The 13,715-nt window shown below is 38.1% G+C and overlaps 1 protein-coding gene and 1 long non-coding RNA gene across 3 annotated transcripts in view; one reads left to right on the top strand and one right to left on the bottom strand.

The window, feature by feature from the left end:
* The window catches only part of LOC117605068 (uncharacterized), a 34,010-nt gene extending 29,981 nt beyond the window's left edge, over positions 1 to 4,029 (bottom strand). Inside the window, exon 1 of one of the 2 annotated variants that reach the window (XM_034325902.2) lies at positions 3,681 to 4,029. The gene's annotated coding sequence lies outside the window, so the exon portion shown is untranslated. Of the gene's footprint in view, positions 1 to 3,478; positions 3,625 to 3,680 lie in introns of those variants that run through there. The other variant, XM_034325903.2, reaches the window with a different exon arrangement.
* Positions 1 to 13,715, top strand: part of LOC117605071 (uncharacterized) — a 129,825-nt gene that overhangs the window by 92,457 nt on the left and 23,653 nt on the right. The window lies entirely within an intron of this gene.

Raw genomic sequence — 13,715 nt, 5'->3', positions numbered from 1 at the left:
ACAATGATCTTTCTTGCCATAAATAATTTTCAAATTCAATTTTCTCGAAAACGAGGCTGCATTTTATTGTATATTTTTTTTTAATTAATTTACTCAAGAAAAATATTTCTCTTCCTGATTACTAGAACACCCTGTATTTCTTGTATCAATGCAAAGCATTGAATTGGCGCTCTATATCAATCTGTCGACGTAATTGGAAAACGAATGAAAATAAAATGGTAACAGTGATCTTTCTTTTTAAACAATAAAAGGAAACGAATAAGTTGCCCCGTCTAGTTAGCACTTGAATATGACAAATGGGATTTTTGCGATCGACGACTTGATAATTTTCCGCGTCAGTTTAAATCGTCCTGTTATAAATCAACTCTCGAGTTTCTTGTTACTTGTAATTTGATGCTCGTCATCGCATAATATTTTATGCCAACTTGACGTGTGCGAAAATTAGAAAAGATGCGTTTTTAATTGAGACAAGTGTCAACCACGAGTCGTTGAGAAATGTAGACAATTTTCAGAATTATTTCCTTAGACTTTTAATTAAAGCTTTAGGGACTAATCAAAAATAGATCGGTCGGGTCAGGTCGGGCAGGATCTTAAAAGTCGGGTACCCGTCATTTCGGGATCCGAGTGTCAACTCAGGAATCCAAACTTAATTACATCCTAAATGAAGTAGTTGCTTTCGAATTCAGTTTCGGGTCCCAAAATGACGGGTACCCGCACACCCCTAGTATTTAAATACCTTCTTCACACTTCAGTATCTCGCAAATGCATAAAAAATGCAACAATTCATTCAATTGCTTAGAATTTGATTTCAATTCCGATATAATTACCCACTAATTGATCTGAATTAAATATGAAACAATTATTCGCGATCGAGCCAATCTAAATTCCAGCTTCGATTGCCGTAGAAAAACGCAGTTTCCAAGCTGACTTGCACCTGTACCATCCTTCAAGCGTGTTCACGGCAGCATTGAACTCGCATCGCATACGAATGACAAGAATTAATATTCCAGCTGTGTAAGATATGATGTGCGGAGACTCCGAGCATTATCCACGGTTCCGGTCATGAATACGCATGAGCAAGCATTCTTTTTTTCCTTTCTTTCTTTCTTTCTCTTCGTTTTTCCGTGAAAACCATGGAGAGAAGGCCGACACCGACCCCTCTCGATTATTTGCCTCGGAACCTCTGTAATTGCCACGTAATGGACGTTTAATTGCCTGCGACTGTAGCGGCCACGGATGCGTATCGTAAATTGCGAGGACTGGAACACCGTGGTGTCTTGGTTTCGTTGAAATTTTATAGACATTACGGCTGCAAGTGTGTATTTAATAAAATTAACGTTCATTGCCGAACAGAATTATAAGACAACCAGAAAATTAATATCGTATTAACGTTGAAACAGGTATTGCATACAGAACAATCTATTTTTAACTAACTAAAATAATTTCATTTCATTTGGGCCAAATTAGAAAATATACGAGTGATTAGGTATATGGGATTTATTATTTTAATTCGTTTGACAATAATTCTTCTGGAACAAAGCTATTCAGCGATATCCTCGATACTGTATTCTTTGTTTCAAGCCTTTCGTAATTCAGTATGCTGGCTGTGTTCGGTCAAACGTTTTGTATTCTATCACGAAGGATAGCTTTTGTCCTCGCATACAGGATCCCTTGTTTTAGAACGTTTGTCACTATTTGCTTCGGACAATTGTATGTTATTGCTTGTTTTAAAAGTAGTCCATCTAGAAAGTACTCAATGACTGGCATTTTAAATAAAAATTCTAATTAAAAGAGTCAGATGTATCCACTGAGATTAGAAAATGAGACAAAATAATTATTCTAATTAAACCTATTTAATTAATTATAAAATTAGCGTAATTGGCATGATAATTGAAGTCACCTGTACTAATCAGTAGTGCAACTTGGGGTGGGTTAGAAGGGTGAAATCGACCCCCTTATTAAACGATTGTTAAAAATTATTGAATTTCTAAATCTGAAAGACAACGTCTGGTGACATAAGGCGGGGCAAAGGTCAAAGTACTATTCCCGATCGGTCTCGGAAGAAAGAAGGGACGGCTGGTCGTCCTCGAGCAGAACTTTCGAAACGCTTTCGATCTCACGAAATTGCCCTGCGAGCCATTTCACTTTCCAACGCGTTCCTTTTCTGGTGATGTCGGGGACCGGTGTAATCGGCCGGTGTCTGTCATCTGTAACACCGGTAATTGTCGGCGCCCGCGAAATTGCCGTCAACCTCGTACGGAATTAATTGCACGAGGACGTTCGTTATCCCGGCAATTAAAAGCTTCCGTGATGAACGTGACACACTATCGTGCCCTTCGATTTAATCAATTTCCAGACGATATATAGGGCAATATAATGAGCTGCAAAATTGACCTTTTAATTAGAGAGTTTATAATTAAAAGCGTATTCTGTCAAATGTTCTATGATCATTTTTTCAATATGAATATTTAAAAAAAATGGTAGAATATTGAAAAATATGATGACTGGGAAAATTTAAAGGGAAAGAAGCTTTTCACAAAGAGGGCACATAATAGATGGAGCAAAGTGAAAGTTCGAGATTTAGCAATTTGCCCATTAGCCGACCTGGATACGGTCGATGCTTTCCGCGTGACGGTATTCCGCCGCGTCCCTGACGTAATTTGACGCGGAACGCGTCCGTGCAAAACCACGCGGAACGCTCGAGCGAATTTAATTAAGCGCGAGAAGGCCTGCCTCGTTGCGAGCACCGTCTTACTTTCTTACAAGCCGCGATCGCAATTAACGAGGAGGCCACTGCGAGAGGGAGAGGGGGAAAAAAGCAAACGGTACGATTATTTTTTAAAGCCGGATTATCTGAATTTATGATTTGCGATGAGTTTGATATCGCGCAACTAGTTCCGTGAGAACGGTACCGCCGATGCGGACGCGGCCTTTTTAACGCGTTTTACCGTGAACAACAACACCGGTTCACGCAAAATTTCCTTTTTTTTTTCTGTGATTAGTGACTCTAACTTAGCAGTGATAGTGGCACAAATCAAGAAGTTTCAAATTTACTTTGATGTTTTTTATTTTTATTATGAAAACGGTTAATTAGTGGATAGGCTATACATCTGATAGCTGGGTATCTAGGTATCGCATAACAAATTCCACAATATCAAGTACTCAATCTGCCTTTTCATGTCTCGAGAATATGAATCAGGGTTGGGCGCTTTTTATCTGAACATACAATTGAAGACTAGACGAAGTGAACGACACATACACTCTTGTAAAAGTAAACACAATCAATGATGCACACTCTTGGAAGTTCATGGTTCTAGAATGGAAATTCCGTTTAAATTTCAAAGAAAATCATTTATTTTTATCAAAATGAAGTAACAGAGTAAATAACAAATTGGAATAAGAGTCCTGACGTGAATATATCATGGATAATCGTTAACTTTATAAAATAACACGATGGTCGATCGATTCCTTCGCTTACCCAAGGCGGATACCGACCATAGTACACCATCGTGCACAGCGGCTGGTTCCCATCCCAATCGCAATAGCAATCTGTTTGAATCGCACACCGTTCTAACCACTCGTGCACCACACGATTCCAAATCGATTGCACGATCGTTAAGCAACGAATGAATGGAAAATGAAAAAAAAAAAAAAAAAATGGCACCTCGTCGCACACCCACCTTTCTCACTGGTACCAACAGTGACCAGCTGTAGCTGACGATCCACGAAACGCGCGAATGTCACTCACGCGGTTCACCTGCACCGAACTCGCGACAACCATGACCCCGGACGATCGAAACTTTCACTGTCGAACGAGCCTTCGATCCTTTCTACCACGAACCGATCAAACACCGAACGATCGATCAACGATCATGTATCAACGAGAAATTGATCGTTCGATTTCTCGAAAGATCGAGTGACCAGGGAATAGACGCGGCGCGATCGATCCATTCGATCGATCGAAGCTTTCAGAGCCACGACGTGGAGCGTCCCGACGCTCCGGACGAGATCGTGCGACTAAAAGCTCGCGAGGACGCGCCACGCCGCGCCGTCGAACGACCACAGGAGCCCCCACTTCTTTAGCTTCAAATAAACTGTATCGCGCAGACTCGGAGCACGCGAGTCGACCAGGATCACCGATGCCTTGTTTTCCTTACGATTTTTGATTTTCTATACTGGGTGTCCTGGTATTAGTGGTACGGGATCGAGTATGGAAGGTTTTTTTAAAAAATAGCAATGCGGAGGAAGCACCACTCTTTATCATACCTGAAAAGTACCATGAATTATATTTATAATTAATTTTCACGAAATTAATTTGGAAAAAATTAATATAATTTTGTGTAGGAAGGTGTTACTTTGGTTTTCATTTGAGGAGTTCGTTTGTAATTACTGTTTCTATGATTGATTTGTTTCGCTGCTACTTCCTTTCTATTCGTACTGACTTTCGGAGGGGACTCTCCTTTTTCCCGCGCAAAACTATGCTTCCGGTTCCGCGCCAGATTTCCTGCTGAGCCAACGCGTTCCACGGTTGTCCGACGATTTTCCTCTCGTCGCGATGTGAAACGCTGATGGTCGACGATGTGAAATCGTAATCGGACAGGATTCAACTGATGGATGCACTTGCTTGCGTGAGAAATTGATTACGAATGCAATTTGTGTTTGATAATTGTACAGGAAGTACAAGTTCCTTTTGTTGGTTTGTATCTTGTGTTTGGTTGATCGATTTAATAGGTTTTTGATAGGTGGTGATTTAATAATGATTCTAATGCTTCACTTTTTTGTACTACTAATTAAAATCTTAATATTCTAATATTCTAGTGTTTGAAAATTTAAGATTTTTTGATAATCTAATACTCAAAAATTTAAGTCTTCTAATATTCTAATGTTTGGGAATCCAGGTTCAAATTTTCTAATATTCTAATATCCGATTCAAGATTCAAGTATTCTATTATTCTAATACTTGCGAATTCAGATTTTCTAAAATTCTAATGCCTAAAGATTCAAGTATTCTATTATTCTAATACCCAAAAATTCAAAGTTTCTAATATTCTAATACTTGGAAACTCAAAACTTCTAATATTCTCGTATCCAAAGATTCAGGTACCCCAGTATTCTAATACTTGAAAATTCCAATTTTCTAATATTCTAATATTCTAATACTTGGAAATTGGAATACCCTTATATTCTAATACTCGAAAATTCCAATTTTCTAATATCCTAATATGCAAACATTCAAATTTCCTAATATTCTAATAAACAAAAACTGAAATACTTGAAAACTTAAATCGTTTAACATTCTAATAGTTGCATAAAGGATAGTTCTACCACTGAAATGAGATTCGTTCCGATTGCCAAGAAATCATACTCGGCTAGGATTTAGCTAAAACCGTGAATATTATTGGCATAATAAATGTATTACAGTGAACCTGGAAGCTTCTTAATATCAAATACATTTTGATAGCGAAATAAACGTTGGATTTGCTCGTTATGGCAACTCATACTTCGCCATTCAAACGATCGAGTCACGTACTTCATCTTCTGTATTACTTCTCTGTACGCGTTTTAGATAGTTTCTCAGGGATCAGCAGTCACATATCGTTTCGAAAAATTCTGAAAGAACGAGGAAGTAATAATTCCTTCGCAGCTGATTATATAACCAGTTAAAGAGAAATACGCGCAAGAAACATTTTCCATATAAAAACGAATATTCTACGCGTAAGACCTTGCATGCGTACCTTATTCTTGTTCTTGTTAACGGTAAACAGCATTTGAAAAACCTTGTACAATATAACAAGGATACTTTTATTTGTCTTAATGCTAGATCTGCAATGAGAATCAGAATAACACATTCAACACCTCTTCGTAATTAATAATTTCCCTCCCTTCTAGTTGAACGATTGAGATACATTTATTTCAATTAAATAAAATCATTTTATGTTTAAGAAATATTTTATAAAAAATTTAACTAAAATAAATCTAATGACTACAGTTCATACTTAATGTGATCAGACCAAGATGCTGATAAATTGGATCATAATTACAGTGATTAAATCTGATTGTTTTTAATCATGGTATCATTGAATCGAAAAATAATAAAGGTTTCCTTAGCCTATTATGCAAACCATCAGCCCGAGATGGTGCAACGAATGAAATGCAGCAAACTTCAATCACTGTCGATTCAGAACAGTTTATACAGAGATTTTTCTGAATTCCTTCGACTCAGCAGGATACGAATAGAAGCTATTCAATCGTCTAGGAAACAGTGTAGATGAAATAACATCAACCTTCATCCTATATTGACCCAGTTGATCAATCAGACGTACTGAAACAACAATAAACGAAAAGAATGCCGGACGTTTATCCGAAGGATAAAAATTTTTCACCAGGCACATATTTGTCCGTCAAAAGGAGAGAAAAACGCGCAGCAGGGTGTGACTCGATTCAAAAGCAAACAATCACGTCCACGTATCCCTTAGCACAATGCCATTCGCGATTTAAGAGGAGGTACAATGAAGCATAATTCAAAACGAAGAATCACGAGATTAGAGACGAACCTGTGTCTCTACAGGGTGTCCCAGGTAAAACAATGCAAATATATTCTGTGAATAAAAATAAAAAGAAAGGAAGGTTTAGGGGGAGCAGCAATTTTCAGGAGTCCCTCTTCTAAGTATTCAATTTATTATGTCAAATTAAATTGAATGAAATTTCTTTTCTTTTGCCTTTTTTAAAGATTGATTATTATTTAATTTTATTTAGAATAAATTTCAATTTTAGACCAAGGGGGCTTTGAAAAATTTTATGACTCAATTTCTTTTCTGTTGCCGTTTTTAAAGATTGATTATTATTTAATTTTATTTAGAATAAATTTCAATTTTGGACCAAGGGGGCTTTGAAAAATTTTATGACCCAGGGTTCCATACATTTTAATCCGCTCCTGACTAGTATATTTTTTGTAGGACACCCTGTATACCATCCATGACCCCAGTCACAAAGCAGCAACGAAACGTATTAATAGGACTGCGAGTCTCGCAACACAATGAAACAACGTCGCTACTCGTCGCTGTAATCAGCCTCGTACGAGTCAATAATCATTCCGCGACCGGCAATTACAGGGACAATGACGGCCGGCTAACAATTTCTCGTCTAAACACTGCCATCAATATTCCCTGCATTCCGGAGTAATTAGCAGGTGACGGCACGTGAAAGCGTTTTCGACTCCGTGCGTGGAGGCGCGTGCGATTTTTTAAATTTTCTCTTTTTTCTTTTCAAAGTATACGTGATTCAAAGGGTATATAATTAACAAAGCGAAACGCATTGCTTGGGATTAGTGAAAACAATGAAAATGACAATTCATTTAAATCTTTCACTCTTGGAATTTCTGATTAGGATACAATTAACCATGGAATTTGGCTGGTATTCATAATGACAGAAACAGAAGCTGAATTGCTCCAGCTCTGTTAGAGGCTAACAATGATCGTTAGGAGTGGGATTTCGCGTATCGCTGCGTTGCACAACGATCAATTGCATTGCGATATTGCCTGCATGCCGATACGCAGTTGCTCGTTTTTCCGAGAAACAGACACCTCCGATGAATAAAGTACAAGGAAATCTTGTATCGCAATGCTCGAACGTGTGCTGACATCATGAATATTAATAATCCTCTAACGGTACTTACTGTCGCCATCGTAGGTGGGCTATGCTGTTATTCTACCTTATTGATCATCTAAATTTCAATCGAATCGATTTATAGGTAAATTTCTGACATATTACTTTAAAGAAACAAGAATATGTCTATTAACTTCATATAGGGGTGTAATTACACCCCATCAATTTTTAATGCAAAATATAAAAACAGCATTGGCTCAATATTTTATTGATTTTTAAGAAGATAGGTATAATAAAAAAGAGTCTGTATTATGTTGGGCTGTGTTTGCACCCTTCTTGAAGGAGGGGGTAATCATCCCTTACCATCCCCCTCTGGATTCACAACAGAGAAAAGGTTGAAAATTGTAAATATTCAAATATTTTTAAATAACTCTTTCATCGTTAGGTTTGTACCTACAGCATCGAGTACAGTAATTTGCTGAAAGGATGACGACATAGTATGGCGTATTGGGGGTCAAGGGTGCCCGGTGATCAACGGCAAACTCGGGCTAATTGTTCATATAGACACAGCGAAGGTCGGAATGGATGTTGGGAGGGTAAACGAACGTTGCAATCTTGAACGGGAGGTCGATGTCGTCTATGGAGGAACGTGATGCATAGCGGTCCACCGGGATCTCTAGAAAGTGGGACACCATATGTTGGAACAGCATCTGGTGGACAGGATTCGCGAAACGTTTCGACATTGGTCAGAAACCAGTGTTTCTGAATACCAATCAAAATGGATACTTTTGTGGTAAGGGACCTTTAACCATTTAACCGTGACGACATTTCTTAACAGATTGGTTTTTGCAGTGAAAATAGATATTCATTGTGGGACACGTTGAAGCTTTAATTATTAAGAATAGAAATAGGTAATTTTTAATTTTAGACTTGGTTTAATTTTTTAATTAAATTTCAAGATTTTACAATTCCACAATTTCAGATTTCTAAAATTCTGGAATTTCAGAATTACAAAATTACAAAATTACAAAATTTCTATGATACCTAATTCATCTCCAAAAAATACTAATTAATTTACCTGTAACCTTCATGATGCTAGGTAGGCAACAGGGTAGGCCTGGCCCCCTTAAAAAAAGAAGACTACCCTCTTTATTTTTAAACCTTAAGATTCTAAAATTCCGCAATTTCAGATTTTTGAAATTCCAGATTTCAAAATTTCTATGGAATTTAGCTCCAAAAAGATTCTAATTAATTTATCGGCGACCTTCCCGATGTTCAACGTGTTGAATTAGAATTTCGCATTGATGAGTTTTTCTATTTCACTTAGATTATATATTACCTTCTGAAACTTTCCAATCGTTTTCAATTTCAAGCTGACGTAAACATCATTACCAACGATTTCCTGTCTACACACTGAACTCATCAGAGATCACTATTTCACGGTACATCATCTTGCTAGGTTTATTATAGTGAAAGTTTCCGCGAATCTACGATGTTCCTCGATGCAGGTTGTCAAGTAGCCGTGCGTTAATCATCGACGATTCACGTCCGGTTGAACGTGCTAATGCGGACGTTATCAAAGCGTGTTAAGCTGCGTGACATCCTGAACGACGCGACGGAGCAAACCTGTCGGTTTTTCCGTGCCGCACAAAGCAAAGAGTGCCATCAAACATGCCGTTGCGTATTCCTCAAGTTTGTATACCGCTCACGAGCCGGGTACGCGAGTACACGCGTGTACTCGCGCCGCGTGTACGCGTGAACAAGCCTTAACCCAGTGGTTCTCAATTCTTTCACTTGGCTTTCGTTATTACATTTAAGATACCGTTAGGTATTGCGTTTTATTCATTTTCCACAACTTATTAGATTAAATTACCCTTAGGAGTACCCGGGTACCCGGTGCGAATTAATAGCAGCCTTATTCACAAAACTACTCAGGAGGGTGGTACCATTTTCTAAATATTTATCTTAGCTACTGATAACTGCTAATTAGTACTATAGTATATTAACTAAGTAATTAGCAACTTGCCCCTGTAAATTAATCATTAAAAAATTTATATATTCATCATGATATTTTTTTATAAATATTTACCTTAGGTACCAATAACCACTAATTAGTAATGAAGTGAATTAGCTAATTAATTAGTAACTTGCCCCTGTAAATGAATGATTTAGAAAATTATATATTCACCGTGGTATCTTTTTATAAATATTTACCTTAGGTACCAATAACCACTAATTAGTAATAAAGTGCATTAGCTAATTAATTAGTAACTTGCCCCTGTAAATGAATGATTTAGAAAATTATATATTCACTGTGGTATCTTTTTATAAATATTTACCTTAGGTACCAATAACCACTAATTTTTAATAAAGTGTATTAGCTAATTAATTAGTAACTTGCCCCTACAAAATTAATAATTTAGAAATTTATACATTCGCTGAAATACTTTTTGAAATAATTTGGCAAGTTAATCGCGTCCATCAACTAACCGACTGTCAAACGGTAAGAAATAATGATTTTATTCACCCGCGGGTCAATCCATGCTTCGAGAAGGGTATGTTACTGCCATTGCTGGCACACGGAAGCATATCGCCCGTCTCTTCAAGACGTATGACCTTCCGAAGGTCAGCGCCTTTGCTCTTCAACATAGCTAGACACCACGTACCAGCTAACCGTAAAAGTACACAGTCAATAATCCTGTACGTGTAACAAATTGAATGCGTTTAATTAGGTTTCCTATGGAACGGCAGTTCTCTATGTAAGATGATAATGTTAGGTATAGAACTCGGCAAGGCAAATAATTAACAACTGTTAGGGTTACAGAATTTTATTAACGTTCTTCACGCTGGTGGCTGAGTAAATTGACGTTGTAATTTACAGTTGGTTAAAAATGACGTTGGCACACCCGTCTCTCTTGTAATAACTTCGAGACTTTAATAGAGGATATTTGATACCTTATTAGAAGTAAAACGCTCGATAATTTCCTGCTCTGTTAATTTTGACCACTGTTGAATTATCGAACGCTTATTGTACATGAATTGAAAGTTTATTGAAAATATCATTTTAAATTGACGGAGAATAAGCGTTATTTTTCAATCGTTCTCTGTTTATGTTTCAAGGATGGACAGTCGTTATTCTTCAGAACGGGATATCGACGTCGCAATTAACGACCCGTCGTTCCAGAGATCCCACGATCTCGATGCTTACGTAAATAATTGCCGTTCCAGTTTGCGTTTATTTGCGAGTATCATTTGCACGTTTAAGCTTGATTGCATCGTGGTTGACGCGACGTTACGGTATGCAGACGTGCTCCATGTTGAGAGGCAATCCTCTCCAGAAGCGGCACGACTGACCTTGTTTTGCAACTAAGTTATGGATGCATTACACGTTGAACAAGGAATGTGTAATTCTTGAAAGATCGTGAATTAGTGTCTATGGATCATGGCCGCGGTGATTTCTCAGAAATTAGAGAAGGTTTCAATATACATTATTATATTTTGACCCTACTCGATTTTACATATTCGATTCTACCCGCCTCTACTCGGCCTTACTCGGCTCTACTCGATCCTATTCGACCCCGCTCGGCTCTACTCGATCCTATTCGACCTTACTCGGCTCTACTCGATTCTACGCGATCCTACGCGACACTACCCAGCTTTAGTCGGTCCTACGCAGCCTTATTTGGCTCTACTCGATCCTACTCGACCCTACTTGACCCTACTTAATTCCACTCGATCTTACTCGACCCTGCGCGACCCTAATCGACCTTATGTACCCGGCCTTAGTTGACCCTACTGGACACTACTAAATTTTACTCGACTCTACTGGACCCTATTTAATCCTACTCGACCCTACCCAACCCTACCGACTTGACCCGACTCTACCCGAATAATTTCGTTCCGACCCGATCCGACTTAATATTTCCAGTTTCTCGCACATCTACAGCGCAAATTGATTTTCAATTAATTGTTTGCTTGGTAAGAAAAAGAAAGCATCGATCGAATCGAGTGGTCATTAATCAGCCCGATAAATAATCATGAATCTCTCTAAATGGATTCGATTTAATGAAAATGTCAGTGTCCCGATAAAAACGGGTCAGTTAGTATAGGTGGTGCAGCGTTATTCAACGCTCGTACGAAGTTACGGTCGGCCTGAACGTCGGCTATGGCTTCTTCGACGCTCTTTTTTCCCCCGTTGATTTGCGCTCTGGGCATTATTCGTCATTGCGGACACCTCGTTCGATCACGCAGCAACCAAAGAAACGTGCTTTCCTGCGTTTCACGAGCCGGGACGCACCGCGTTCCCGGCATTCTTGCATCGGATCGCGGTTTCGATCCTCATTTCCGGTTCGTCCCCGAGACGATTCCGCGAGGCCACGGTATACCTCTCTCGTGTCGTTTTTTCCGCATTCATCTGCTTGCGGGATGGCCCGTATAAATAAATTGGAAGCGTGGATCTCGTTGCCGTTGCAACTGCTGCACCACCCTTTCCTTTTTCTTTTCGTTTACTTTTTCTTTTGATTTTTGAAACATTAGTCCTTCGTCTTAGTACTTTTATCTTTGAATCAAGTTGAATAAAAATTTTCTATTTGATTCTTTAGATTTATAGATTGTTGGAAGTTTTGTTGTTATTATTTGAAACTCGATGCATCGATGCACCGAATAACCGTGAAAATAAGCGTACTGTTTACAGAGGAGCTGTTTCGTTTCAAGAGAGTCTGGCGAATTGGAGAAACCGGTGCAAGAAGCCAAAGCCTCCGGTGGTCTCTGTTTTTATGGTCTGGTACTGGTTCACCAGGTACCCAGCTTCAACTTCGTTAGTCGAAGGCTGTAGGCGATGCGATGTATTTATTCCTAGCTCGTAAATTGCGCAACCCCCGGCCGTGTCGCGCCCCAGGCTCGATTATTAGTAATATTTAACAATGCAAACAGCCGCGGCCATCGCGAACGTACAAAACCATCGCTGTGTGTTCACCATTTAAGGGCGTACCGTCACGACAGGCCGCGGTAACCCGCAGAAAATTAACGCTTTGCAACGAATAAACGTCGAAAGACAGATTTATACCGGCCTTCGAGCGCGCACTTTTACAAATACCTAAGCGATTCACCGGCCAACAAATACCGAATATGTATGCAAAGTCATTCGACAATGTTGCTACTTGTTTTCCATGGTTTTTATAATCTGTCCCTTGTAATTATACAGAAAAGGATATCTGACATTGACATGTGCAAAATGAGAATTATCTAGGTTGAATAGTTGGGACCACCTTGTCACCCCTATTTGGATGATGCTTGAATTTTCATAGGAATCCATCATCCATTATTCATACTAGCTACATGAATTTATAAATAAAATATATCGCAAAATATTGCGAAAATAATATACAAGATTTATTAGAATAATTAACAGAAAACAATAGAAAAATATTAGTTTAGAAAATTAACTAGAAAGTTTCAATGTCTAACAAATTTTTATTCTACTGTGAAAGTAGATATAATGAAAAATTAGACACGTGTAGTATGTTTTACTACATCCCTTTTTGTACACCCTCTGCCCTTCAGAATATGCAAAATATTTGTACGAGTTTCTCGAAACTGAAAGTTAACAGTGTCTGTCGAAGTTGAAACAAATTGAGGCAATGAATCAGCTTTCTGCTTGACTGACAATGCACTTTAATATGAAATATTTGAATATTATGTACCTCTGAAAATAACCCCTCGTAAGAAAGTGTCCAGCAAGTACAGTAAAATATACTGCAATTTCTTTTCGATCCATCACTGTAAGAACGATGCAATTAATTCTTTTCATTTACGACCTACCCAGACGAACGAAGATCGATGCTTCAAGGAGAGACATTGCACAACACACACGTCTGTACAGTGTGTGCTTTTTTTAACATTAAGGATAAAAATAGCAACAAATTTTTTATTCTTAACATTAACATCGACAGCAGAAAGCGATTGAAGAATCTTAACCTTTTGTATTACTTCTTTGAATAGATTCGAATATTTTAATTAATTTCAATTTAAATAATTGTTTGAAAATTTTTCAGATAAGAAAACTTATATTTTTAATATTTTCTAACTGGTGGATAGGATGAATCTCCTCC

This window comes from Osmia lignaria, chromosome 5 (assembly GCF_051020975.1).
Source record: "Osmia lignaria lignaria isolate PbOS001 chromosome 5, iyOsmLign1, whole genome shotgun sequence".
Lineage (NCBI taxonomy): Eukaryota > Metazoa > Arthropoda > Insecta > Hymenoptera > Megachilidae > Osmia > Osmia lignaria.
This window is presented reverse-complemented; position numbering and strand designations above follow the sequence as displayed.